Below are 27,535 nucleotides of genomic sequence, written 5' to 3'. Positions count from 1 at the left end.
TTGAAATATAAATCATAAAATACTTAATAAAAATATAAAAATGCAAACTGGGTTGGGGATTTAGCTCAGTGGTAGAGCGTTTGCCTAGCAAGCGCAAGGCCCTGGGTTCGGTCCCCAGCTCCAAAAAAAAAAAAAAAAAATGCAAACTGACCGCTTATTTAAATTATGCAAGCTTAAGTTGAAATATGTATTGGAAATTTTGGATTTTCCATTTATTATTTGTATCCCTTTATTTACTGTTCTGCTGAGACATAAATAATTGCATAGGATTACAGTGAAGAAAATGGATGCACAATGAGTTGAATTGCTTAAAAACTAGAACTCGGGGTTGGGGATTTGGCTCAGTGGTAGAGCGCTTACCTAGGAAGCGCAAGGTCCTGGGTTCGGTCCCCAGCCCCGAAAAAAAAAAAAAAACTAGAACTCAATAAAGTTACTGAGAACTGTGAAGTTATGATGTCAGTGTGGTCTATGCACTATGTTACTGGGCAACATATATTAGATTTTGAGCTGGTGCCATCACAGAGTATTGACAATACTCTACTGTCTCTAGTACAGGAAGCTCCTGTACTCCTTGAAAATATTATGACAAAAAATGATGTTTTTCTTACAGGATAGCTAGGGCATTGGTGGCACAAATTGTGTAGGGAAGGGAAGCAAAGTTGTCTGATTTGTGTGAATAAACCCTACATGGGACTGAGCACACCAAGACAGTATTTGGAATACCAAAAATAATTGATTAGTTTCTGTACCTACAAAAGTAAATGCTGCTATCATAAAAAAAAGATAGAGCAATAAAATGACTCGTATTATTCTGTCATACTTATAAATCTGTGTCTTCCTCAGCCGTTAACAAAAATTCTGAAATGCAAAATTCAACCAGATCTTCAAAGAATACCTAATATTAATATTCCTCAAATTATTTCATAAAATACCAACAGAAGGAACACTACCTAATTCATTCTATGAAGTCATAATTACACTATTCCCTAACCACACAAGGACACAACAAAGAAAAAGAACTTCAGACCAACTTTGCTTAAGAATATCAATGTAAAAATACTCAGTAACATTCCTGCAAATCAAAACCATCATTTGCCATGGTCAAGTAGGCTTCATTTAAGTGATGCAAGGTTGGTTCCATATACAAATTCAATGACCATAATTTACTATATGAACAAACACAAAGATAAAAATCAGGATCTTTTAATTACAAAAATAAAAATAAAAACAACAACAACAAAAAATAGGCTGAGAAAGAAATTAGGGAAACAACTCCCCTTACAATAGCCACAAATAACAAAAAGTATCTTGGGTCACTTAAAACAATCAAGTGAAAAACCTGTATGATAATAACTTCAAGTCTCTCAAGAAAGAAATCAAAGAATTGCTGGAGGAATCACAACCCCTGACCTGAATCTATACTAAAAAGCAATAGTTATCCAACCTTCATAGTATTGCTGGAGAGAGACACATTGATCAATGGAATAAAATTAGAAGACCCAAAAATGAACACACATACTTAGGGACAATAGATTTTTGTCAAAGAAGCAAAAAATATACAATGGAAAAAAGAAAGCATCTTCAATTAAGAGTGCTGGGCCAACTGGAAGTCTCTGTGTAGCAAAATGAAAGTAGATCCATATTTGTCACCTTGTACAAAGCTCTAGTCCACGTGGATCAAAGATCTCCATATAAACCAGATTCACTGAATCTAATAGAAAAGAAAGTGGGGGAAATACCTTGAGCTCATTGGCTCAGGGGATAATTTCATACACAGCAAAATAGAGAATTCACAACAGAGAAATGGAGAATGGTTGGGAGCCATTTAAAGAAATGTTCAAAGTCCTAAGTGATCATAGAAATGCAAATCAAATGACCCTGAGATTCCATCTGACACCAATCAAAATAGCTAAGATCAAAACCTCAGGCAGCACCAAATGGTGTCAAGGATGTGGAGAAAGAGGAACACTCCTCCATTCCTGATGGAATTGCAAACTGCTACAACCACCCTAGAAATCAAACTGGAGATTCCTCAGAAAATTGGAAGTAGAAATACCTGATGATCCAGTGATTCGACTCTTGGGCATAAAACTGAAAGATCCCACAGGTGGGATACTTACTCAACAATGTTCACAGTAGCTTTGTTTGTGATAGAAGGTGGAAACAACCCACATGTCCTAAAACAGAATGATGAGTTCAGAAAATGTGGTTCATTTACACAATGGAATACTACCCACCTATTAACAGGCAATTGGATAGAACGTGAAAATATGATCGTGAGTGAGGTAACTCAGACCAAAAAGGACATGCACAGTATGTAGTTACTGATAATTGTATATTAGCCAAAATACCAAATAGTACAGAACAACCAGGATATAGTTCATATAACTTAAAAAGATTAACAAACCGATTGTCCAAAGTTGGATGCCTCAATCCAACTTGGTAGAAAGAATAAAAGTATCACAGGAGGAAGGAGGAAGGGAAGGACCTGGGTGTGAAAGAGAATGTGGGGAAACTCAATAAACTAATGGGTGGGGCAAAAGGAATGAAGCCCTGAGGGGCAGAAGAAAGAATGATAACAGGCAACATTGGGAGGTAGGAGGTTGGGGGACCCTCCAGATTGTCCAAGGGGCCTGGGAGGTGAGGCTCAAAGGAAATTAAAGGGGGGACCTAAGGTCAAATGCCTGACAGCAGGGAGAAGGAAACTGTAGATCCCAGGTCAAGCAGAAAGACAGGGCATCAAATGAGGTATGGGGTTGCCATTCCACAGACAATAATTGACCCATAATTTTTCCTGACTGAAAGAACTGCAGTGAAAAAAATGAGGAGGAGCTTGAGGAAAACATGGTCCAGCCACAGGTCCAAAGTGGGATCCAGCTCAAGGGGAAACCCCAAGATCTGAAACTATTACAAAGGCTATGATGTTTTCACAAAAAGGGGTCTATCATGGTTGCCCTCTGAAAGACACAACAAGCATTCAGATTCAGATATTTATACCCAACTGATGGATAGAAGCTACTGACTCATGTGGTTGAATTAGTGAAAATTTGAAAGAAGCTGAGGAGGCAGGATACCCCATATGGGAACCAGTGATCTCAATTATCCTGGACCCCGAGATCTTTCAGATGTTGGACGACCAACCGTGCAGCATAACCATCTGATGTGAGGTCCCCAACACATATACAGCAGAGGACTGCTGGGTCTGACTCAGTCATAAATGATGCACCTGACCCTTAAGAGACTGGAGCCCCCAGGAAGTGAAGAAGTCTGGTGAAGTGAGGATGTGGAGTGGGGACATCCTAGTGGAGAAAGGTGATTGTGTATCAGATGTGGAACAGAGGGTAGACTGAGAGGAGGATAAAATTAGGAATTTTTAAAAAAATATTAAACAAACTAAAAAATGTTACAAAAAGAAAGGAAATAAGAGAAACATTAATTGCAATTGCACTGAATGTTGGAATATTTGGAGAGAGGGATGATGTGCTTCCAGGGTTTCATTTATTATTTTTATATATAAAATACGTTTATGGAAAGCAATTATTAGTTAATGTTTTTATGGGTCTGGACATTTGGAGCATCTGTGCAGAGAATGTTCTGCCCATGCTGAATATCTGATTTCTCTTCCTCCTTCCATGTCAGGGTTTTTACATCTATCTCTCTGTCTAAATCCAGGATCACTGTATGCCTCTCATTTGAAGCTGCACTTGTGAATGTATCGCACACACATACACATAAGAAAAATAATAAAAACGATTTTTGTTAAAATTTTGTTGTACTTATTTCTCTAAATCGTGTTATTATTTTATTAGAAATAGTTTTATATTACATTGTATAATAATTCTGAGTATGTATTATTTAAGAATTCATGTATTTCAGACACCCCCTAGGGTTAGGTATTCTCATGCTATTAAATAGTCCTGAGGAAGACTCAGTTTATCATATTTAGTGTCAAGGGATTTAATTGCTTAGCCATCATTCAGGCCACAAATGTCATTTAAAGATATTGATTTCCTTTTAAATTACTACAGGCTAAATATACCAGTCTCCAATTTTTATGTAGGCAACACTAAACAAATAATTTTTGAATAGTATTCGTTCTGCAGTTGACAAAACAATTTGAATAATTGTGGCTAACTGTGCAATAACATTTTAACCCATTATAATGCAGCACAATAAGCTTGGTATTTATGAAATATAAAATATAAGATTCCTCATATTCTGTATATCGTGTATCAAAAGTTATCTACAAAACTGTAGGTATTAAAACGTGAATTTTTGAAATGGGGGTGTCTAGTTCATGAATAAAGTCACTAGTCTCTTCCTTAGCAGTTATTTCAATGTTTCAATTATTCATTTATTTTCTTCATTAACTAACAGGGTTCTTAAATCTTGATTACCAGCATCCAAGATTTACAGTACAGTTGATCTTTTGACATTTTCTGTTCTCTACTGGCTCCTGAACTTACATGGTGAAAAGAAAATATATAGGGATACATATAGATATAAAAAGAATAAGTTAATATGATATTATTCAAGATGGTAATATAATATAAAAGAAAATTTAGAGATCAGTTATTATAATAAATTTGTGTAGAATTCCATTAATCCACAGTTTAAATATCAAATTTCATTGTGAAAAGGCCACTTTCCATAAATTTTCAATGAGTAAAATGTCACTGTAAAAGCAGAATGTATTCTTTAAAGGGACATTGCTAATGATCATATTTCTGTGAAGAGTAACTCAGGGAAGTAATTTTTTGATAATTCTGATGCATTATACACCCATTCAGCCTCCCATTGTTGCAGGAGAATGATGAATGTGAAGGATTTATTGCAACTGCAAACACTCAATTCTCTTTTAAAAATTCATTTTCTAGAAAGCAGCACAGAGAAACCATCTGGCCCCCGTTTGATCCTTCTAGAATTTTCTGAGTCCAGGATCCAAATCATTACTTCACACCAAGAACAGACTGAGAAACATTAGGTACAAACCAATATCAGGAGTTTTACCAATCCTTTCCATAATTGCAATATAATATCATGTTGATATATCTACAAGCTTACTTTATTTCGTTTTGTTTTGGTTTTGTATTCTTTAATTTTTTTTACAGTTCCATCATTATCCCTTTCCTAGTCTTCCCCCTGATTCATTCTCATCCAATAACTCCTTCCAATCATCGAGGGGCAATCCGCAACCCAAACCCCAGACCTCCCCAATCCCTTGGGGAAGTCTCTCCATGTTTAGGTGTGTATTCTCTTGGTGAGACTGGATCAGGCAATCCTATGTTGCATTTGTGTTGGGGGCCTCATAACAGCTGGAGTATGCTGACTTGTTAGTGACTCGGTGTCTTGGTTGTCCAGGCTAGTTGAGACTGCTTGCCTTCCTATGGCTCACCCTCCTTCTCAGTATCTTCCACCTATTCCCTAACTCAACCACAGGAGTCCCCAGATTCTGTCCATTGTTGGATATAATATTTTTGTATTTGAGAGTAGATAAAGAACATTTTCAGCTTAGACTGTTGGCCAATATCTTAAAGAGCAGCTGAAAAAAAGATAGTATTTTGTCAAGTATGTGTTCTTACTAAAAATAAGAAAATGTGTTCTGATTTCATCTTTGTTGGTTTTTAGTTAGTTTGTTTCTATGTATAATCCCTGTCTGTCCTAGAACTCACTTTCTTTATAAGGTTATAGATTCAACTGACGTATCAAATTTATTTGAAGTTACCAGGGGGAAATCGTCATGAAAGCAAAATAATGAATAAAATTGTACTAATTATTTGAAAATTTCAATTTTTTCAGAAGATATTAAGCAAATGAATGATTGTAAGATTTTATAGGCAATGTATGCAAGATCAGAAGATATGGTACTTCTATACATAAGTAGAGGAACCAGTGAGAGTGACTCTAAAACTAGATACATGCTCTGTAACTAAATATTTGGGGTGTATGTATCAACTTTACATTTGAAAGAATTCCTGAAATACCTTTTCAGAGATATGATTTCTTCCTGATTTTGTGGATCGAATTTCTGTCTGGTCTCATTAAAATGATGTAGACTTTAGGTGCAAAGATGCATCCCAGCATCCCTGCACTAGATGCCAAGATGGAGAAGATCTCCACAGCAACCATGACCTTGCCCTTGGTGCTATGGTAGACAGGGAGGAAGGTGACACAGACAGCGCAGAACACTAGCATGCTGAAGGTCAACAACTTGGCTTCGTTGAATGTGTCAGGCAGGTTCTTTGCCAAGAAAGCTATAGTGAAGCCTCCAAAGGCCAGGCAGGCCAAGTATCCCAGGACACAGTAGAATGCAATAATAGAGCCCTTGTTGCACACAATGATGATGTGGCCATGCTCAGAGTGTTCATCAATATCGACAAAGGGAGGAGAAACTGCTAGCCAGATTGCACACAGAATACATTGCAATAGGGAACATATGGGAATAATGTAGTTGGGTGTCCCCAATACCAAAAGTTAATCGTCTTTCTGGGTCTGTGATTTTGAAAGCCAGAACCACAGTGATTGTTTTGGCCAGAACTGTGGAAATAGCCACAGTAAAGACAATTCCAAATGTTATTTGCTGTAAGCTACAGGTTAATCTGTTAGGATAGCCAATGAAGAAATAGGAGCACAGAAAACAACATGAGTGACACGATTAATAGGTAGCTAAGGATTCTGTTATTGGCCTTCACAATAGGAGTGTCATAGTGCTTCGTGAAGACCCAAAATACCACCACTGTGAATACAGAGAAACAGAATGCTATTAAGGCAAGAGCCATCCCCAAGAGGTCTTCATAGCTTAGAATGATGATACTTTTCTGAATGCATTTGTTCTTTTCTATGTTGGCATACTGGTATTCTGGACAGTTCACACACTGATCCATATCTGATGTCCAAAGAAAAGTTTAGTTAGTGCTACTTTGGAAATTTTGTTGACAAGTTATTTCAAGTAAGGCTGTTGAAAGAAGCATTGTAAGGCTGCCTTTGATGCAGATAATGTAATTTGAAGGAAGTTGATGCTCAGCATTGCTCTCAATACTAAACATTCATAAAGATATATGAAAAATAAAGTCATGAAATTATTTCTTTATCTACTTAATGTTGTTATTGTTTCATTTTTAATGTTATCAGAAAGCAAATATTTAAAAAGCCATCTTTTGGTTCTATGTTAATATCAAGTAGTTTATTGAATTCATAAAAGATACCTTTATAAACCCCAATGTTGTTGGGTATATTTTTTAAAATACAAAACCAAACACTCATAGTTTTCTGAGATCATTGACTCTTCTTATGGATTTGCTCCCAATAATACATTGAGATTCTGACTTTACTGGGACAATACCTATAGTAGGTACTCGAGAATTCATTATCTCAAAGTCACTGACATAGAAAGAACACTAAATTGGCCAGGTAAGCTGTCTGTAAGTGTACACATTTATAAGTATATATTCGTGTATTTGTAACAATAGCATTGTTGGATTTAAGTGATTCCTGTTATAAGACATAAATAAGAAGAAGGTGGAGAAGGAGAGGTAATATAACATCAATGTTTGAAAAGTAGAAAACGTTAAAGAAATAAGCCATGAGATGTATCATCATCTGGCAATAAGTAAACGAAAGTTCTGATTATTATTCATGGGATGCACTAATATTAGCACTGAAAAAACTGTGGAGATACTTTGTACTAAGAAGTACTTCATCTTGATCGCTTCTCTTTTCCCCATTTTTATTGGATATTGTTTAATTAATTTACATTTCAAATGTTATCCCATCTCAATTTCCCTTCCATAAAACCCCTATCCCATTCAAATCCCACTTCTATGAGCTTGGTCCCTTGCCAATTCACCCACCCTTTTCAGCTTACCATCACTGATATTTCCCTATGTTGGGAGGTGGACCCTTGGCAGGACCAAGGACTTCTCCTCCCACTGGTGCCCAGCAAGGCCATCCTCTGATACATATGCAGCTCGAGTCATGGGTCTTTCCATGCGTACTCTTTTGATGGTGGTTTAATTCCTGGGAGTTCTTTTTGGTTGGTATTGTTGTTCTTATGGGTTTTCAAACCCTTTAACTCCTTCAATCCTTTCTGTAACTCCTCCATTGAGGGCCAATTCTCAGTTCAATGGTTGGCTATGAGTGTCCACCTCTGTATTGGTCATGCTGTGGCAGAGACTCTCAGGAGACAACTATATCAGACTCCTGTCAACATGCACTTCTTGGCATCAGCAATATTGTTTGTGTTTGGGGGCTGTATGTATAGGGGCTAGAATTACCAGGTGGGGCAAGCTCTGGATGGCTTTTCTTCATTTTCTGCTCCAAACTTTGTCTCCATATTTTCTCCTATGAATATTTTTGATCCCCCTTCGAAGAAGGACTGAAGAATATGCACTTTAATCATCCTTCTTCTTGAGCTTCCTTTGATATGTGGATTGCATCTTGGACAATTCGAGTTTTTGGGGTAATATCCATTTGTCAGTGAGTGAATACCCTGTGTCTTATTTCGTGATTGTGTTACCTCATTCAGGATGATATTTTCTACTTTCATCCATTTGCCTATGAATTTCATGAAGTCATTTTTGATAGCTGAGTAGCACTCCATTTTGTAGAATTACCATCATTTCTGTATGAATTCCTCTGTTGAAGGACATTTGCGTTCCTTCCAGCTTCTGGCTATTATAAATAAGGTTGCTATGAACATAGTAGAGCATGTATCTTTGTTAAATTTTGGAGCATCTTTTGGGTATATGCCAAGGAGTGGTATAGCTGGGTCTTCAGATAGTACTACGGCCAGTTTTCTGAAGAACCTCCAGACTGATTTCCAGAGTGTTGGTACCAGTTTGCAATCCTACAAACACTGGAGGAGTTTTCCTCTTTTTCCACATACTAACCAGCATCTGCTGTCACCTGAGATTTTTCTTAGCCATTCTGATTGGTATGAGGTGGAATCTCAGGGTTGCTCTGATTTGCATTTCCCTGATAACTGAGTATTTTGAACAGTTCTTTAGGTGCTTCTCAACCATTCAATGTTCCTCAACTGAGAATTCTTTGTTTAGCTCTGTACCCCATTTTTCATTAGAGTTATATGATTCTATGGAGTCTAACTTCATGAGTTCTTAGAATATTTTAGATATTAGCCTTTTATTGAATTTAGGATTGGTAAAGATCTTTTCCCAATATGTTGATTGCAGTTTGGTCCTAATGACAGTGTCCTTTGCCTTATGGAAGAAGTTTTGCAATTTCATGAAGTTCCATTTGCTGATTCTTGAACTTAGAGCATAAGCCATTGGTATTCTGTTAAGGAAATTTTCCCTGTGCCCATGTGTTTCAGGTTCTTCCCCACTTTTTCTTCTATTAGTTTGAGTGTATCTGGTTTTATGTGGAGGTCCAAAATCCACTTGGACTTGAGCTTTGTACAGGGCAGTAGGAGTGGATCCATTTCCATTCTTCTACATGCGGACCACCAGTTACAACCATTTGCTGAAAATGCTGTCCATTTTGTACTTGATTGTTTTAGTACCTTTGTCAAAGATCAAGTGACAATAGTTGTGTAGGTCCATTTCTGGGTCTTCAAGTATATTCCGTTGATCTACCTGCCTGTCTCTTTACCAATACCATAAAGTTTTTATCACCATTCCTCTGTAATACAGCTTGAGGTCAGGGATGGTGATGCCTCCAGAAGTGGTTTTATTGTTGAGGGCAGTTTTCAAGTTCTTGGTTTTATTGTTACTCTAAATTAATTTGCAAATTGCTTTTTCTAACTCTATGAAGAATTGAGTTGGAATTTTGATGGGGGTCGTATTGAATCGGTAGATCGATTTTTGCAAAATGGCCATTTTTACTATATTAATCCTGCCAGTCCATGAGAATGGGAGATCTTTCTATTTTCTGAAATCTTCCTCAATTTCATTCTTCAGAGACTTGATGTTCTTGTCATATAGATCTTTCAGTTCTTGGTTAGAATCACACATGTGTATTTTGTAATATTTGTGACTATTGTGAAGGGTGTTGTTTCCCTAATTTCTATCTCAGCCTGTTTATCCTTTGAGTAGAACAAGGCTACTTATTTGTTTGAATTATTTTTATATCCAGCCGCTTTATTGAACTTGTTTATAAGGCTTCCAATTCTCTGGTAGAATTTTTGGGGTCACTTAATTATACTGCCAGATGATCTGCATATAGTGATGTTTTGACTTTTTCTTTTCCAATTTGTATCCCTTTGAGCTCTTTTTTTCTCAGATTTCTATGGCTAGGATTTGAGCACTATATTGAATAGGTGAGGAGAGAGTGGTCATCCTTGTCTAGTCCCTGATTTTTGTGGGATTGCTTCAAATTTCTCTCCATGAAGTTTGATGTTGGTTACTGGTTTGGTATATATTGCTTTTACTATGTTTAGGTGTGAGCCATGAATTCTTTATCTTTCCAAGACTTTTATGATGAAGAGGTATTTAATTTTGTCAAATGCTTTCTCGGCATCTAAGGAGATGATCATTTGTTTTATTTTATTTTATTTGAGCTTGTTTATACAGTGGATTACATTGGAGGATTTCCATATATTGAAACACCCTTGCATCCCTGGGATGAGGCCTACTTGATCATGATCATTTTGATAGGTTCTTGGTTTTGGTTTGCAAGAATTTTATTGAGTATTTTTGCATCGATATTTATAAGGGAAATTGGTCTGAAGTTCTCTTTCTTTGTTGGGTCTTTGTGTGCTTTAGGGATAAGTGTAATTGTAGCTTCATAGAAGGAATTGGATAATGTTCTTTCTGTTTCCATTTTTGAATAATTTAGACAGTATTGGTTTTAAGCCTTCTATGAATATCTGATAGAATTCTGCACTAAACCCATCTGTACCTGTACATATTTTTGTTGGGAGTCTTTTAATGACTGCTTCTATTTCTTTAGGAGTTGTGGGACTGTTTGGATGGTTCTCTGATTCGGATTTAAATTTGAGACTTGATATCTGTCTAGAAAATTGTCTGTTTCATCCAGTTTTTCCAGTTTTGCTGGATATAACCTTTTGTAGTAAGAACTGTTGATTTTTTAATTTCCTCAGGTTCTGTTGTTATGTCTGACTGTTCATTTCTAATGCTCTTAATTTTGATACTCTCTTCGTTTAGTCTGGGTTTATCTATCTTTTTGATTTTCTTAAAGAACCAGCTCAAAGTTTTGTTGATTTTTTTTGTATAGTGCTTTTTGTTTCTACTTGTTTGATTTCAGCCCTGAAGTTTGATTATTTCCTACCATCCACTCCTTATATATGTATTTGCTTCTTTTAGTTCTACAGCTTTTAGGTGTGTTGTCAAGCTGATAATGTATGCTTTCCCCAGTTTCCTTTCAGAGGCGCCAAGAGTTATGAGTTTTCCTCTTAGCACTGCTCTCATTGTGTCCTATAAGTTTGGGTATGGTTTCTTTTCATTTTCATTAAATTCTAAAATGTCTTCAATTTCATTACTTCTTCCTTGACCAATTTATCATTAAGTAGAGAGCTGTTCAGCTTCCATGTGTATGTGAGCTCTTTTTTGTTTTTGGAATGTTGAGCACTTTCATCCTTGCCTCATCTCCATTCCTATGTGTCTCAGTGTCTGTGCATATACTCAAGCATGAAAAACAGAGTAAGCACTGTAACAGAGAAAATCTTGAGCAAGAGTTATTACCCATATGGTTTGTCTTAAGCAATGGTATCTCATTCCTAAATTGCAATTCCCATCATTTCTAGAATATTAGCTGTGATTTTAATTCCACTTAATTTTTATGTCATTTCAAAGAATGTTGATATGTATTCCTGGGTTTAGAGTATTCTTATCCAGAAGAATGATTTTTTGGAAAGCTACTATTTCATAAGTTGCCTAAAAGACTAAGAAATTGATTTAGATATAAAGATATGTTGCTCTACCAGAGAACATGAGTTCAGATCACAGCACCCATGTCAGATGTCTTAAATTTCACGTAAATGTAACTACAGGGGTATTATTTGCTCTTATATGTACCTGTACATGTATTACCCATCCCACACACATAAACAATTAATGTAATGGGATTCATAGATAGAGTTATTAATTCTTTTTGTTTTTACATTTGAAACAATTTCTGTGTAATTTTGATAATTATTTTCAAGCATAGTGTATTGTTGGAATGCATGACTTCAAAGAGATCTTCTGAATAGGTTGCTTGGTTCTTCTATATGCATCATGGAAATAAACTCAGATTGTAATCCTTAGCAACAAATGATTTAACTGTTGAACCAAATCACAGACATGGTATGTCTTTTAAGAACTTTAATTCATTATATAAAATGAGTCATAATAATTGAAAAGCTAACCATAAACTTTTTGCATTTTGCCAGTCCTAGATAGTTATCTTAATAATGGGTCTGGTTTGAAATATACTCAATATGAGTACTGTCATATATTCTACATCATAGGTTAACACTTACCCACTACATCCTGGATTCACACAACATCTGTGTTTGAACATTTCTCTCAGAATTTTACATACTTAACAGTTTGTCATAAATTTGAAAATACTTTTGTTTTGTATATTAATCTTATACAGAACATGGATTTTATATATAGCAGTCTCATGACCTAGTCAAGTAGATTTGATATTATGTGGTTTTCTTCATGGGCTCCTATATGCACATGGTTTGGATAATCATACGTATGACAGATATATTGATAAAATATGACTAATTTAATTCTTTTAAAATTGTGAATAAATTCTAATGTAGGTAGTTTTACAATAGATTAATTATTATAACAATCTTGTGTAGAATTCGCTCATATTGCAGTTTTATTTCCTAAGTAATTGCTTGTGAAAATATAATGTGCCCCGAATTTGCAATGAGTCAATATGTGAGTCAAGGCATAAGGGATATGTGTTTGTTTGTTTGTTTGTGGCAGGATTTTGTTAATTATTCTTATATCTACAGCTATTAAATTAAAAAGTAATAACTCTGTATTTTCAATTGACTTTCGTAGACATCATAATCCCAGTGGGGCGCAAGAGGAATATATATTTTCAGGAATTATCAGAGCAGCAAACACTCACTTGTTTCATTAGGAATTTCATTTTCAGGGCAGGGGCTGCAAACAAAACAGCAGGCTGCCATTTCCTCCTTCCAGATTCTTCTGAATCCAGGATGACAATCTGCAGTGCACAATGAGCATGGCATCTGAGAAAAGAAAACACATATTGATAAACGTTTTTGCTATTTCTTTTATGTTTTGTATTAGTACGATAATATTTCAATGAGCTTATTTTATGTATATTAAGTGATTGCCATTTTACTCTGTCCAGTTTTTAATGACCAGCAATGAATATTGAAAATACATTGAAGAAATGTTGGGTAAATTCTGAATGGCTAGTAATTAAAAAAAAAGAGCTGATAGTTACCTGTGTGTAAAACCTACAGAGATCACAACCTGATGGTTTTCAAGTAACTATATTCAATTTGGCACTAAGTACTGTGAACAGACAGAGGGAACTTTAATGGGGTTATTTTCTGAGCCAACACTAGCCTGTCCTTTGAAGCCTTTTCAATTGGTAAATGATATAGGAGTGTCCATCTTACTGTGGGCAGTAGAGCCAGTAAGCAGTGTTCTTTTAAGATATATTCTTTAGTTCCAGTCTCTAGATATTCACACTTATCTTTCTATGACTATAAGCTATATGTCAAATTATCTCTTCCTCCTCACTTTCCTTATGGTTAATGTTTAATTAATGCAACCAACAAGCAAGTTAGTATTTGAAGACATTTGAAACAGGTACAATATACCCTTAAGTCACAGATAAACAAATATCACCTCAAATAAAATAGCACAGCAAAGCACGAGAAACTGTATATAAAAACAGTGGAATATGTTGACATTGGTGAAATATGGTTGGAAATGATAACATGATATGTAGTGACCTTGAATATGGAATATTTCATGAGGTCAAAATGCTCTACAGTGGCTGCATATACTGGAAAAGGCTGGTTAAAAATTAGATTGTTTAAAGTTAATTGAAAATTTGAAGAATTGTTCCTATGTTTTGATAGTTTCGAAATAGTTTCTTATAATGAAATATCAATGAATTAATATGCTCAAAGAAGATCAGAACATATTTTCAGATTTTCTCCTTCATTTTCTTTAAATTGATGTTAACACTCTGTCATATTTTAATGACTATTACAATTAGAGTTAGAGAAGGAAAATGGGTATACTTTTGTGCTTCATGTTAATTTGCTTTAAAGTAGTGTAGTGTTTCCATATCACACATGGCAGGTTTGCACTCACAATATAGGGCAGACTATCAGAAACAAACAGTGATTCTTATACCTCTGTCTCTAAAGTCCTTGGATAAGAATATGAACCAACAAAACCTGTCATTATTTCTGACTTCATGGATATTAATTTTTATCTTCGTGCATTATAGTACTGTCAATAGGTTTGTCAAAGTAAATGTTGTCATATCAATATGTATTCCTTCTGTTCTATAACGTGTTTGTTTATTTAACTCTGAATAAATTTTGCACTTGCTTAACAGCCATTTCTGGACATTTACAGAAAGTAAATAATTCTATATTTTGTTGTATATTACACTCAATGAATCTGCATATGTTGAATCATACATGCATCACTGGATTAAATTCTCCCTATTCTCAGACAATGATCTTTCTGTTGTGTGCTATGTTCTTTTGGTAGGTATTTTAGTCAACTATTATTCCATACATATCCATCAAAGGCTTTGCTCTCTAATTTCTTTTTTCCCTTATTACACATTTTAATGTTTCTTCTACTTTTACAAATGAAAGGAAAGTTCTCCACTTGTACGTGAATGAGTCTCCACAGCCTCTGCAGGCAACCAAGAAATGTCTTAAAAAAAATAAACAAGTCTTCTTGTCATTGGTTACATTTAGGAAATGTATCAAAAATATTCAACCATAACTGAATTTTTTTCACATTTGGCTGGTTGCTGTTATTGCTGTATTTGATATGTTTAATAGCCATTTCTTTGCCAGTTGTTCTAATGCTGTCTACATGCTCCTTTGAAATTTTGTCCATCTTACTTAAAAGTGTGAAGGGGTTTTTCAAGTTTTTTAAAACATGGTGTTTCTTTGAATAGAATTTCTGTGACTGTGTTCATTAGTGACCTTGGTAAATGTCTTCCTGTGGTATGGGAAAACATTTTTGGATATAATGACAAGTGTCGGCAATTATGAATTTTAGGGTTTCATTACTGTAATATTAGTGTCACTCCTATCAATTTGTGTTCCAGATGTTTAATGTAATAGATGAGATAATTGTGTAATAATAACAATGGTATGAAGAGAATATTATTCAAATTTAAGGAAAGAGAAACTGTGGTGAAGAAATTTTTATATTAGTTAAATTTCAGAAAATTTTTCTGAGATGAAAAAGGTATATTTTATGCATGTAGAAAATCTTCAAAATATTAGTAAATATGTCAAAACTAAAAACAAAATACAAAATATAAGAATACAAGAAACAAAATACAAGAACCTAGAAATTGGTTCCTGATGTGACAAAATATTTCATTTCAATATGTTGCGATGTATTCACATGAAAGTGTTTATTACTCTGTATTATAAATCAATAAACTAGTACACACCTACCTTTCTACTTCCTCTAGCCAACTCAGTCATGTCTACATATAAGTGTAACTGTTGACCCTGTGGAAAATGTGGGTTGAATTGTCCTATCTTCACCTTAATTCCAAGCCATTGTGAGAAATTCCACATGTGAACAATGTCATAGTCTTCATGCACCATTTCTCTCTGTTTCATAATTATTCTGTTCCCAAGAGAAGTAGGTCTTTCTCAGAAATGAGTTTATCTAAAAGACAAGCATTTCATTGTAATGTATATACCATTCCTTAATGTCATAAAATGTATTCTAATTTCATTTCAAAGGCAATGTCATTTAAAAAATGAAAAGGAAAATCACTATAAAAGCAATGGGATAAATGAAATTATAATATTCCAAGAAATTCAGTTCTCTCAGATGAGACTACCAGACAAAAATCCAGAAAAAAAAGGTAGGTAACACACACACACACACACACACACACACACACACACACACATTTACACACACAGAGACTCAGGGCTTTTCTGAAGCCCTCGCAAAATACACCCATAAACTTATTTCCACAGAAATATACATATATGTAGACACACATATGTAAAAATTCAGGCACAAAAAAGACATACATATGCACTTAACTAAAAACCTAGATATGAAATCACACAACATACATGCACTGACACACATACACACTCATACACACACACAAACACACACACATGTACATGCACATACCTACACACACTGACACACACACACAGACAGCTTGAGAGCAACATACAAGGAAAGGCATAAATATATATGTTCCAGCCCAGAATGGTATTGACACACAAAGAATTTTTTACTCACACATAATAACAAAAAGGCAGGCAATGCCCAAGATAACCACAAAGAAACGGGCAGACACATAACAGTAAAGCAGATACAAATATGTGTAAGCTCATGCAAAAAATTGCAAAATACATTCAATGGTTCACAAAGACCCATACTCTGCCAAAAACACAAAGAAACACACACATACAAAAACACACTTATAGAACGGAATTAATACATAGAAAAATAGTTGCACATGTCCATAATCATACAGAGAGGTAAACATGTATGTACAAAGCAAAAACAAATATAAACATAGATACACAGAATAAAAGATATAACTACACATGGTAACAAGGATGCACTCACACTTTTGAACAAATTTTATAGCTGGGACTGAATATTACCACTTCTGTTAAATTACTTTCAGAATACAAAGTAAGTTACCAAGAACCAACACTGGGGCCAAATCCCTGGGGGACCCTAATGAAAACCATTTCTTAAAAATATTTCCATATAATGGATGACTATAAATAAAAACTCATCTTCCCATCATGGAGAAAATTCATGAGGATGAACTGTTTACACCAAATATTAGAAGGGGTATGCTGATGGAAATTCGAGTAGTCTGTATGAAACTAAAAATTTCAATTGATGAACTGTGCCTTCTTTTTCCATTCACATTTTAAATAGTCATGAGATTTCATTTTCTTTAGAAAAAATGGTCCAGAAACCAATCTGTATTGAACAATATTTCTCATTTCATTAGATGTGGGCATCTGAGAGAATCTAAATGTCTAGGCAATTGAAGACACCAAGCATCGTCCATTAGTAGAAACTCTACAGATTCTTCCAGTCTCCATCTGCACCCAGAGCTAAGGCTCTTCTACAGCCTCCAGAACACTTCCTGCCCAGAGAAAGCTGGTATCCCAGGAGTGCTTTCACTTATAAACCCACATGAGTCCCCACTTTTGCTGCAATAACTGTTCAAAGAGGGACCTACCAGGAGCACACAGGGCACATGAACATCCCAGTCATCTGGGACAGGACATAGCTGGTCTGCATCTTTACCCAGACCTAAAGCTGTCCCGCTGCCCTCTGAACCCATATTCTGCCCAGAGAGAGCTGGTCTCCGTGAAGTGCTTTCACTCCTAAGAACCTAAGCTCACAGACCCACAGGAGGGACAATCCCCAGTCAGAGACAGCAAGACCAACTAACCTCAGAGATTACTAGAACGTAAGAGGTCAAGAAATGAAGCAACAGAAACCAAGGCTACTTGGCATCATCTGGACCCAGTTCTCCCACAAGAGCAAGTTCCAGATAACCCAACATAAGGGAAAAGCAATATTCTTATTTAAAATCATATTTTATGATGATGATAGAGGACTTTAAGAAAGACATAAAGAACTTCCTTAAAGAAATACAGGAGAACACAGGCAAACAAATAGAATCCCTTAAAGAAAATACACATCCAACAGGTGAAGGAATTAAACAAAACCTTATAGGATCTAAAAATGGACATAGAGATAATAAAGAAACCATAACGAAAGACAATCCTGAAGAAAGAAAACCTAGGAAAGAGATCAGGAAAGAGATGAAAGCGTCACCAACATAATACAAGAAAATGGTCTAGTAATGTATAAAAGCAGACCTGGCAGAATTACACCAGACTTACCAAGTATGATATGAACGAAAAACGATCCTAAATCCTGTGGGGAAGAGAGGGGGCCACCCAGGAATGCAGACATCCTGGGGCTGGAGGACAGACTGCCACGTCTTCACTCCACAGCCCACCTCCCTATTCCAAGGGGAAACTGCACAGTGCCTCTGGACACAGGGATATAGGAAGAGACAGCTGCTGGTACCCAAATGGAACTAGCCAAACTGCTCCCTGCACCCAAATCCCGTGGGTGAGAGAGCTGGACCTGTAGAAATGTGGATACTCCTGAAAAGTCAGAGGAGATTCTTCTCTGCCCACAGTTCAGACCCAAGAGAGAATTGCATAGTGCCAACTGTGGCCAAATGGTGTAAGCACCTACATGAGCAATCAGGGGCAGGACCCTCTGATTCCTACCTGCCTGTACAGCTGGAAGAGCCTCCAGGAGCACAGACACACCTGAAATCAGAGCACCTCTTCTCAGGAAAGGCTGAAACAAAACATGAAATCAGTTCTACAGGAGTGCTGACACAGAGGAATACAGCAGGGTCAAGTCACTCCCAGAAACAGAAAGACAAGCAAACACCAGAGACAACCCAATGGTTAGAGGCAGGAACCTAAGCAACAGAAACCAAGACTACTTGGCATCATAAGAGCCCAGTTCTCCCACCAAAGAAAATACTGAATATCCAAACACAACTGTGTTTGAAAAGCAAGATTTAGATTTGAATTCACATTTTTAATAATGATGAGGGACTTTAAGAAAGACATAAAAAACTCCCTTAGAGAAATTCAGGAAAACACAAGTAAACAAGTAGAAGTCCTTAGAGAGGAAACACAAAAATGCCTGAAATAATTACAGGAAAACACAACCAAACAGGTGAAGGAATTGAAAATAGAAATAGAAACAATAAAGAAATCACAAAGGGAGACAACAATGGATATAGAAAAGCAAAGGAAGAGACAAGGACCTGTAGATACAAGCATCACCAACAGAATACAAGAGATACTTCTGAGAATCTCAGAGGCAGAAGATACCATAGAAAACATCAACACAACTGTCAAAGACAATGTAAAACGTGAAAAGGTCCTAGCCCAAAACCTACAGAACATCCAGGACACAATGAGAAGATCAAACCGAAGGATAATAGGTATAGAAGAAAGTGAAGATTCCCAACTTAAAGGGCCAGTAAATATCTGCAACAAAGTTATAGAAGAAAACTTCCCTAACCAAAAGAAAAAGATGCTAATAAACACACAAGAAGCCTATAGAACTACAAATAGATTGTACCAGAAAAGAAACTCCTCCCATCACATAATAGTTAAAACAGCAAGTGCACAAAAAAAGAATATTGAAAGCAGTAAGGGAAAAAGGTCAATTGACATATAAATGCAGAACTATAAGAATTACAACAGACTTCTCACCAGAGACTAAGGAAGCCAGAAGATCCTGGACAGTTGTCATACAAACTCTAAGAGAACACAAATGCCAGCCCAGGTTACTATATCCAGCAATACTCTCAATTAACATAGATGGAGAAACCAAGATATTCCATGACAAAACCAAATTTATTCAATGTGTTTCTACAAATCCGGCCCTACAAAGGAAAATAGATGAAAAACTCCAGTAAAAGACAGGGTACTCCATACTAGAAAAAGCTGGAAAGTAATCTTTTTTCAAAAAACCCAAAAAAAGATAGCAGCCACAGAAACATAGTTCCACCACAAACAACAAAAATATCACAAAGCAACAGCCAATATTCCTTCATATCGCTTAACATCATTGAACTTAATTCCCCAATAAAAAGACCTAGACTAAGAGAATGAATATACGAAAAAGACCCAGCATTTTGATACATACAGAACCATACCTCAGTGACAAAGACAGACACTACCTCAGAATTCTAGGCTGGAAATTTTTTTCCAAGCAAATGTTCTCATGAAACAAGCTGGAGTAACCATTCTAATATTGAATATAATAGACTTTCCAGCAAAAATTATCAGAAAAGTTAATGAGGAACATTTCATACTCATCAAAGGAAAAATCTACCAAGATGAACTCTCTATTCTGAACATCTATGCTCTAAATGCAAATGAACCCACATTCATTAAAGAAAATTTACTAATTCTGAAAGCATGCATTGCACCACACACAATAATAGTGGGAGACTTTAACTTCCCACTCTCATCAATGGAAAGATCATGGAAACAGAGACACAATGAAAGTAATAGAAATTATGAATCAAATGGATTTAACACATACCTATAGAACATTTTATCTTAAAACAGAAGAATATACATTCTTCTCAGAACCAGATGGTTTGCTCTAAAATTGACTATATAATTGGTCAAAAACAGGTACAAGAAGATTGAAATAATAGGCATCTTTTTGGATCACCATGGGCTAAGGCTGGTGTTCAAAAATAACAACAACAATGAAAAAGAGCTCACATGAATATGGAAGTTGTACAATGCCATACTCAATAATAACTTGGTCAAAGAAGAAATAAAGAAGGAAATTAAGGATTCTGAAGAATTCAATGAAAATGAAGCACAACATACCCAAACTTATATGACACTATAACTGCAGTACTAGAAGGAATACCCATAGCTCTGAATATTTCCAAGAAGAAACTCGAGAAAGCATACCCTAGCAGATTGAAAGCACACATTAAAGAATAAAAAGGAGCATAAACACCCAAGAGGACAAGATAGCAGGAAATAATCAAACACACGGCTGAAATCAACCAGGTAAAAACAAGGAGAACTATACAAAGAGTCAACAAGACAAGGAGTCTGTTCTTTGAGAAAATCAGCAAGACAGATAAAACCTTAGCCAGACAGAGGGCACAGAGGGAGTATCCAAATTAAAATCAGAAATGAAAAGAAAGACATAGCAGAAACTGAAGAAATAAAAAAAATCATCAGATCCTACTACAAAAGCCTAAACTCAACAAAACTAGAAAACCTGAATGAGATAGACAATGTAAGGCAATGCCAGGATGTTGATGTGAGGGTGGGTGTGTGGTAATAAGAGCATCCTCATAGAAGCAGGGGAAGGGTGTTTAAAGTTTGGGGAAATGAAAATATGTAAAATATCCAATAAAAATAAAGAAGAAACTCTACCTTCAAGCAGTGAGTATTTTCTCCTTTCCCATTGTTTATGGCCTGATTTTCAACTTCTTGCAGATTCTTCTCATGCAGTGCATATGAAATAGCATATACAGCATTGTATATGTTGTGACTATAATCACTAAATGACATGTCACATTTCTGTTCCATTAGCTATTCCAGTGAGACATTGAATAAATCATTTCTCAGTATTTTACAGTTAGATTCTGAGGCTTCATAGTTAAAATACTTCCACTCTGGTATTCTGAGATATAAATCTGTGCTTCTGAGATTGTACCATGTCTGTACAGAATTTTTCAAGCCAGAAATCTCACCATAGTGGTGTTGAAATGTAAGGGTCCCATAGAATGTGCCATGAGTTAAGTCTCTCTTACTGGTAGGGCAATCAAATTGTTTTGTGGTGACCCATATTCTCTGTTTAACTGAAGATGACCACATTCTGAAGCTCAATTCAATAATACTGTTTGTTTCTCCATAAATGATAATAACCTTTGTGGATGACATGACAATTTTGTTGTAGTACATTTCAGTTGTAGGATAGAATGAAATTTCTCTGATTGATACCATGTTCACAAAGGCAAAGCAAATTTCCTTGGTTTGGCTCTCTTTTTTCAACTCTGAGAGAAATTGCCTAGATCATCATCTGAGACAAATAGTCCAACCCAGTTCTACTTGAAGGAAAGTATGAAGGAGACCATTGCCAATGCTAGTGATGAGTCCTTTGGGCCCATCTGATAGAGATATGGTTATTGTTCTTTATCACTGAAGATGGAGTAGAAAGGTCCATAGGAAAGCTGAAGGAACTGCAACACACAGAGCACGAGGAAAAGTACATTAAAAAAACTTGTAATCAACTTTGCCTGCAAACAGTTGATTACCTATGACTTTTCCTCTCACCTCTGATTCAAATGAGCAAATGTGGAAGCCTTGTACATGCACATCTAATGGGAACAGCAGGAATAGCTGTTTGACAAAGATGTAATAAAATATATTTGCATGTTATAATGACTTCCATTCTTTCTTTCAGTTTTAGTCTCAATATTTTTGTTTTCAATGTTTTTAGGGATTTTAATATATGTACAACTTGTAGATATATGAGTAATTTTATTTTTAGAAAAGACATTCATGCCATAATCCAGAAATACTTCTATGATTTGACAGGAAATTTCTATACATGATACTGCTTTAGCATTCAGAAATATATACATTTTATATTACTTGAAGCTATTCCTTGTATCCTAGAGGTTATGACTCATATAAAGATTCCAGGGATCAACTTTTTAGGGCAAGGCTACAAAATACTCTGGGAATATATACCTCTGTGCTTCCCCAGGAAACAGTTAATCAGAAAAAGTGAATTTAAAAATATAGGCAAGATTTGGCAGTGAAAAAATTTTAGCACCAGATTAGATTAAAAAAATTCATAATACTAAATACCTAGGCAGTTATAGTGCAAAACATATAGGACTCATAAGTTGTGCCTCGTGAAGAAAATGTACAGAAACAGAGTTACATTGCATGGAAATATGTCCTTCACACAAAGTGTCTTATAGAAAAATAATCACATTGAAAAATATGAAAGAACAAGTAGTCAGAACCCTGTAATCCCTCTTACAAAAGTGCACTTGTGCAGATCCCCTCTTGTGTTTTAGGCAAAGAATCAAAAGCAAAACAAGATAAGATATATGTATAAGTTCCACAAAAGTATGACATAACCATTATATTATTAAAGAGAATGACTTATAGTAACTATAGCAGTATGTTGCTAAAATTTTTGCCACAGGATATAATGGCAATTGGCACACTGACCTTTATGGTTGGTCATACACTCACTGGTAGTAAAATGGCTAACTCCACAGACTGGATTGGAGGTTTTTGTTTTGTTTTCGGAGCTGAGGACCAAACCCAGGGCCTTGTGCTTGCTAGACATGAGCTCTACCACTGAGCTTAATCCCCAAATCTGGAGGTTTTCTTGCTGTCTAATGCCACTGAAATATCACAAGCTGCCAGGCTAAGAATGGTCTGACATACCTTTGCAAAAAATACAACAGATAATTAAAATTGGATCATTGAGAAAGATGTTTGTAAAATATTATTCTGTTCCATCACAGTTCATCACTGATGACCAAACACCTCCATGATTGCAAATGATAGGTCTTTTATTTCATAGTTTAGCAATGATGATCTAAATTTATGATGAAGATGAAGATAAAACATATCTGAGGACAAAATAATATTTTCTATGATGTGAAACAACGTGAATTAGTCTCTGCTTACTGAGATTTTTATAAAGGAACACTCTCAGTTGCAGTTAATCAAGGCTTCACGGTTTTCTCTACCACCATGCCAGACTCAATTCTTCATAACCTCCTTCCTCTATTTCTCCATTCTAGAAACTGTCAACTTCTGGTGGTGGCTCCCAGCAGAAGGCCTAGAATATCTATGATTAGTAAGTGCCCTGGAACTACATAGATTGACATAAACATAGGTCAAATCTCATTCATTAACTTTCTTTATATCTATTAAAGTCCCCCACAGAAATATGAGGTTAAGAATTTCTGGATTATGATAACTCACATATGGAGATAAGTAGACATACACAGATATCCAGAGATATAAAGATGCACTCCAATGTGGTCCTGCAAGCAGAATCAAACAAATAATCTCTTCATTACAGGAATAATTGGGGAGACGGAGATGATTATTTGGATAAAATCAATCGGGTGGAAGTGTTACAGTTTCTCCATCACAATGGCCCAAATTGTATTTTATAATCAGAGACATATTTGGTAAAAGATCAGGATTCCTATTGATTTCATCCACTGTAAAGGCCAATGCCAAGGCAAATTTGTGGTTTGTAGTTGTTTTTCTGTAAAAGAGTACAGTGTGTATTATGAACAGATGTTTACATAATCATTAGTACTCAATAGAAGCACTATTCTATACTGGAAAGTTTTGATTCTTATATCATTTGATGGAAACAAATGACTTTTTGTGAAATTGGATTGATATGAGAACCTGGAAAATACCAAACACCTTAAAAGTTCATGACTATGTCTCCCATAAATAAGGTAGGGTATTGATCTCATCCACAGGGAGCATTTCTATGTCTGTTTTTGAGTGCTTGATCAGAAGGTAAAGAGAAAACTACATATATTGACAAAACAGTAATTTTGATCATGTCTTCATTTTGAAATTATTGAGCAATATAAAAATCCATGAGAGTCATTGAGTTCATGATATTTTTTTTGGAAGTTAAGTTAATCAGTTAAGGAAGTGTAAATATGATTTATCAGTGAATAATCGTCTTTCTGAAGCAACATTTGGTTCCTGTACTTACAATCACTTATATTTAGTGGCCAATATTCTTAATATTTCCCCTCATATCTATTCTTCTATTGTAAATTTTTTCTTTCAATGTTTTGATGGAGGAAAGTTTTATCTAAAGGTTTATTTTTAAATAAATTTAAATATCCAACATTCTTTTGGTAAATAATACATGCCTACACGTATATTTGCATTATTTGAGCAAGAATCATTTAGGTCATAAGAGGGCAATACATCCAAATGTTGTATAGGATACTTTGATGTAGACTACCCTTGCTTCAAGTGAGCAGGTATATACTTGTACTACATACTCAGTGCACAGATTAAAGGCTTGTCCCACCACCAAAATATCATTCACCTACTTTCTATTTACAAAGTAATGTGGTATATTCATTTTCGGTACTTCTTATCATTATAAATTAGGTTCTAGGAAACATCTTTGATCCTTTACAGTCACACAAAAATAATACTAGCATCCTACTGGGAACTAGGAAAATAAGTAAATTGCAGTGGTATTTGTGTGTGCCAGTATTATATGTTTATAAAAGACACTTTTGGTGTAAATTGTCTAGAATATGCTTATTTTTATAATGGCCTAAATATTCCTTGACATATACATACAAAAATATCTATCTAGGCATTCATAGGAAGTATGAATTTCTCAGTGTAAAGAACTACTCATTGCAAACTTGATGAAGTTTAGAAGGCAATAAGTGACTGCATGTAATGATTTTGAGAGAATAAGTTTGTGTGTATATAAGTTCTTGATTACAATGTGTGCCAGAAATATTACTGGAACCAGCATATGATCTTGGAACAGCACACTGACAGGACTGTCAGCAAAGTTTATGACCATTTATTTGCATGTACTTGGGATAAAACACAATGAAATATTATGGGATCAAATGCAATAAGTTATCTTTTTCTAGAATGCAATATAAACTGTTATTAGGAGGGCTTTCTCTGAAGGATCAATGTAGATACTCCTTTATTTCTCAGCTTCCAGGCTTTATGTAAGAAGCCACCTGGAAGAAAAACAGTCTTCACTGGATTAATTAAATGCAGAAAATAGGATTGAATTTGTAAAAGAATCAATGTTGTTTCTTAGTGTTCAGACTTAGCAACAGCACAGAAGACTCAAGGATTTGGATAATCTTCATCCTCAGAGCATTTAACAAATACTCAATTTGTCATTTACGTGGAAAGTAGAAATGCACTTTCAGGACATTCAGAGTCTGGTTGAAATAATCTTTGTCCGTAGGCTTCTGAACTGTTTCAAGGATGAAGGAACAAGTCATCCCAAGGGCTTCATCCTTGACTTCATTAAAATTTATTCTCCAAAAGCATCTGGGATCAATGAAATTTGCCAGGAGAAATAGAACGTTGAGAAGGAAGAATACTACCATCAAAAGGAGCATGTTTTTCCTGCCTTAAACCCTGACAGAGTGGATAGGGAGGTGCCATGCATATATTAGCACATCAAATTTGTACCAGCTTTTATTTCACTGAGCAAAAGAGGGGTTTGTTGCCTAATCATGATTCATTATATATATTTTTTAATTTTATTTTTGGCTTTTTTATTTTTCAGATTGCTCCTGAGCTCTGGAGGAAACTTTCGAGTGTTATTGCCTTTCCCGGTTTCCGGGCCAACATCCCCCTAACCCCTCCCCCTCCCGTACTTTATGGGTGTTCCCCTCCCCATCCTCCCCCCATTACCACCCTCCCCCCAACAATCACGTTCACTGGGGGTTCAGTCTTAGCAGGACTCAGGGCTTCCCCTTACACTGGTGATCTTACTAGGATATTCAATGCTACCTATGAGGTCAGAGTCCAGGGTCAGTCCATATATAGTCTTTAGGTAGTGGCTTAGTCCCTGGAAGCTCTGGTTGCTTGGCATTGTTGTTCATATGGGGTCTCGAGCCCCTTCAAGCTCTTCCAGTTCTTTCTCTGATTCCTTCAACGGGGGTCCTTTTCTCAGTTCAGGGTTTTGCTGCTGGCATTCACCTCTGTATTTGCTATATTCTGGCTGTGTCTCTCAGGAGAGATCTACATGCAGCTCTTGTCTGCCTGCACTTCTTTGCTTCATCCATCTTGTCTAATTGGGTGGCTGTATATGTATGGGCCACATGTGGGGCAGGCTCTGAATGGGTGTTCCTTCTGTGTCTGTTTTAATCTTTGTCTCTCTATTCCCTGCCAAGGGTATTCTTGTTCCCCTTTTAAAGAAGGAGTGAAGCATTCACATTTTGATCATCCGTCTTGAGTTTCATGTGTTCTAGGCATCTAGGGTAATTCAAGCATTTGGGCTAATAGCCACTTATCAATGAGTGCATACCATGTGTGTTTTTCTGTGATTGGGTTACCTCACTCAGGATGATATTTTCCAGTTCCAACCATTTGCCTATGAATTTCATAAAAGCATTGCTTTTTATTGCTGAGTAATATTCCATTGTGTATGTACCACATTTTCTGTATCCATTCCTCTGTTGAAGGGCATCTGGGTTCTTTCCAGATTCTGGCTATTATAAATAAGGCTGCTATGAACATAGTGGAGCACGTGTCTTTTTAGTATGTTGGGGCATCTTTTGGTTATATGCCCAAGAGAGGTGTAGCTGGATCCTCAGGCAGTTCAATGTCCAGTTTTCTGAGGAACCTCCAGACTGATTTCCAGAATGGTTGTACCAGTCTGCAATCCCACCAACAATGGAGGAGTGTTCCTCTTTCTCCACATCCTCGCCAGCATTTGTTGTCACCTGAGTTTTTGATCTTAGCCATTCTCACTGGTGTGAGGTGAAATCTCAGGGTTGTTTTGATTTGCATTTCCCTTTTGACTAAAGATGTTGAACATTTCTTTAGGTGTTTTCAGCCATTCGGCATTCCTCAGCTGTGAATTCTTTGTTTAGCTCTGAACCCCATTTTTTAATAGGTTTATTTGTCTCCCTGCGGTCTAACTTCTTGAGTTCTTTGTATATTTTGGATATAAGGCCTTTATCTGTTGTAGGATTGGTAAAGATCTTT

The 27,535-nt window shown here is 35.9% G+C and overlaps 1 pseudogene; it reads right to left on the bottom strand.

Annotated features, from left to right (window-relative positions):
• Positions 1 to 5,988: 5,988 nt before the first annotated feature.
• Positions 5,989 to 25,938, bottom strand: Vmn2r116l-ps35 (vomeronasal 2, receptor 116 like, pseudogene 35; annotated as a pseudogene).
• Positions 25,939 to 27,535: the final 1,597 nt, after the last annotated feature.

The sequence above is a fragment of the Rattus norvegicus genome, chromosome 1 (assembly GCF_021556685.1).
Source record: "Rattus norvegicus strain SHRSP/BbbUtx chromosome 1, alternate assembly SHRSP_T2T, whole genome shotgun sequence".
NCBI lineage: Eukaryota > Metazoa > Chordata > Mammalia > Rodentia > Muridae > Rattus > Rattus norvegicus.
The sequence above is the reverse complement of the archived record's forward strand: the minus strand, read 5'-3'. Positions and strand labels throughout refer to the sequence as shown.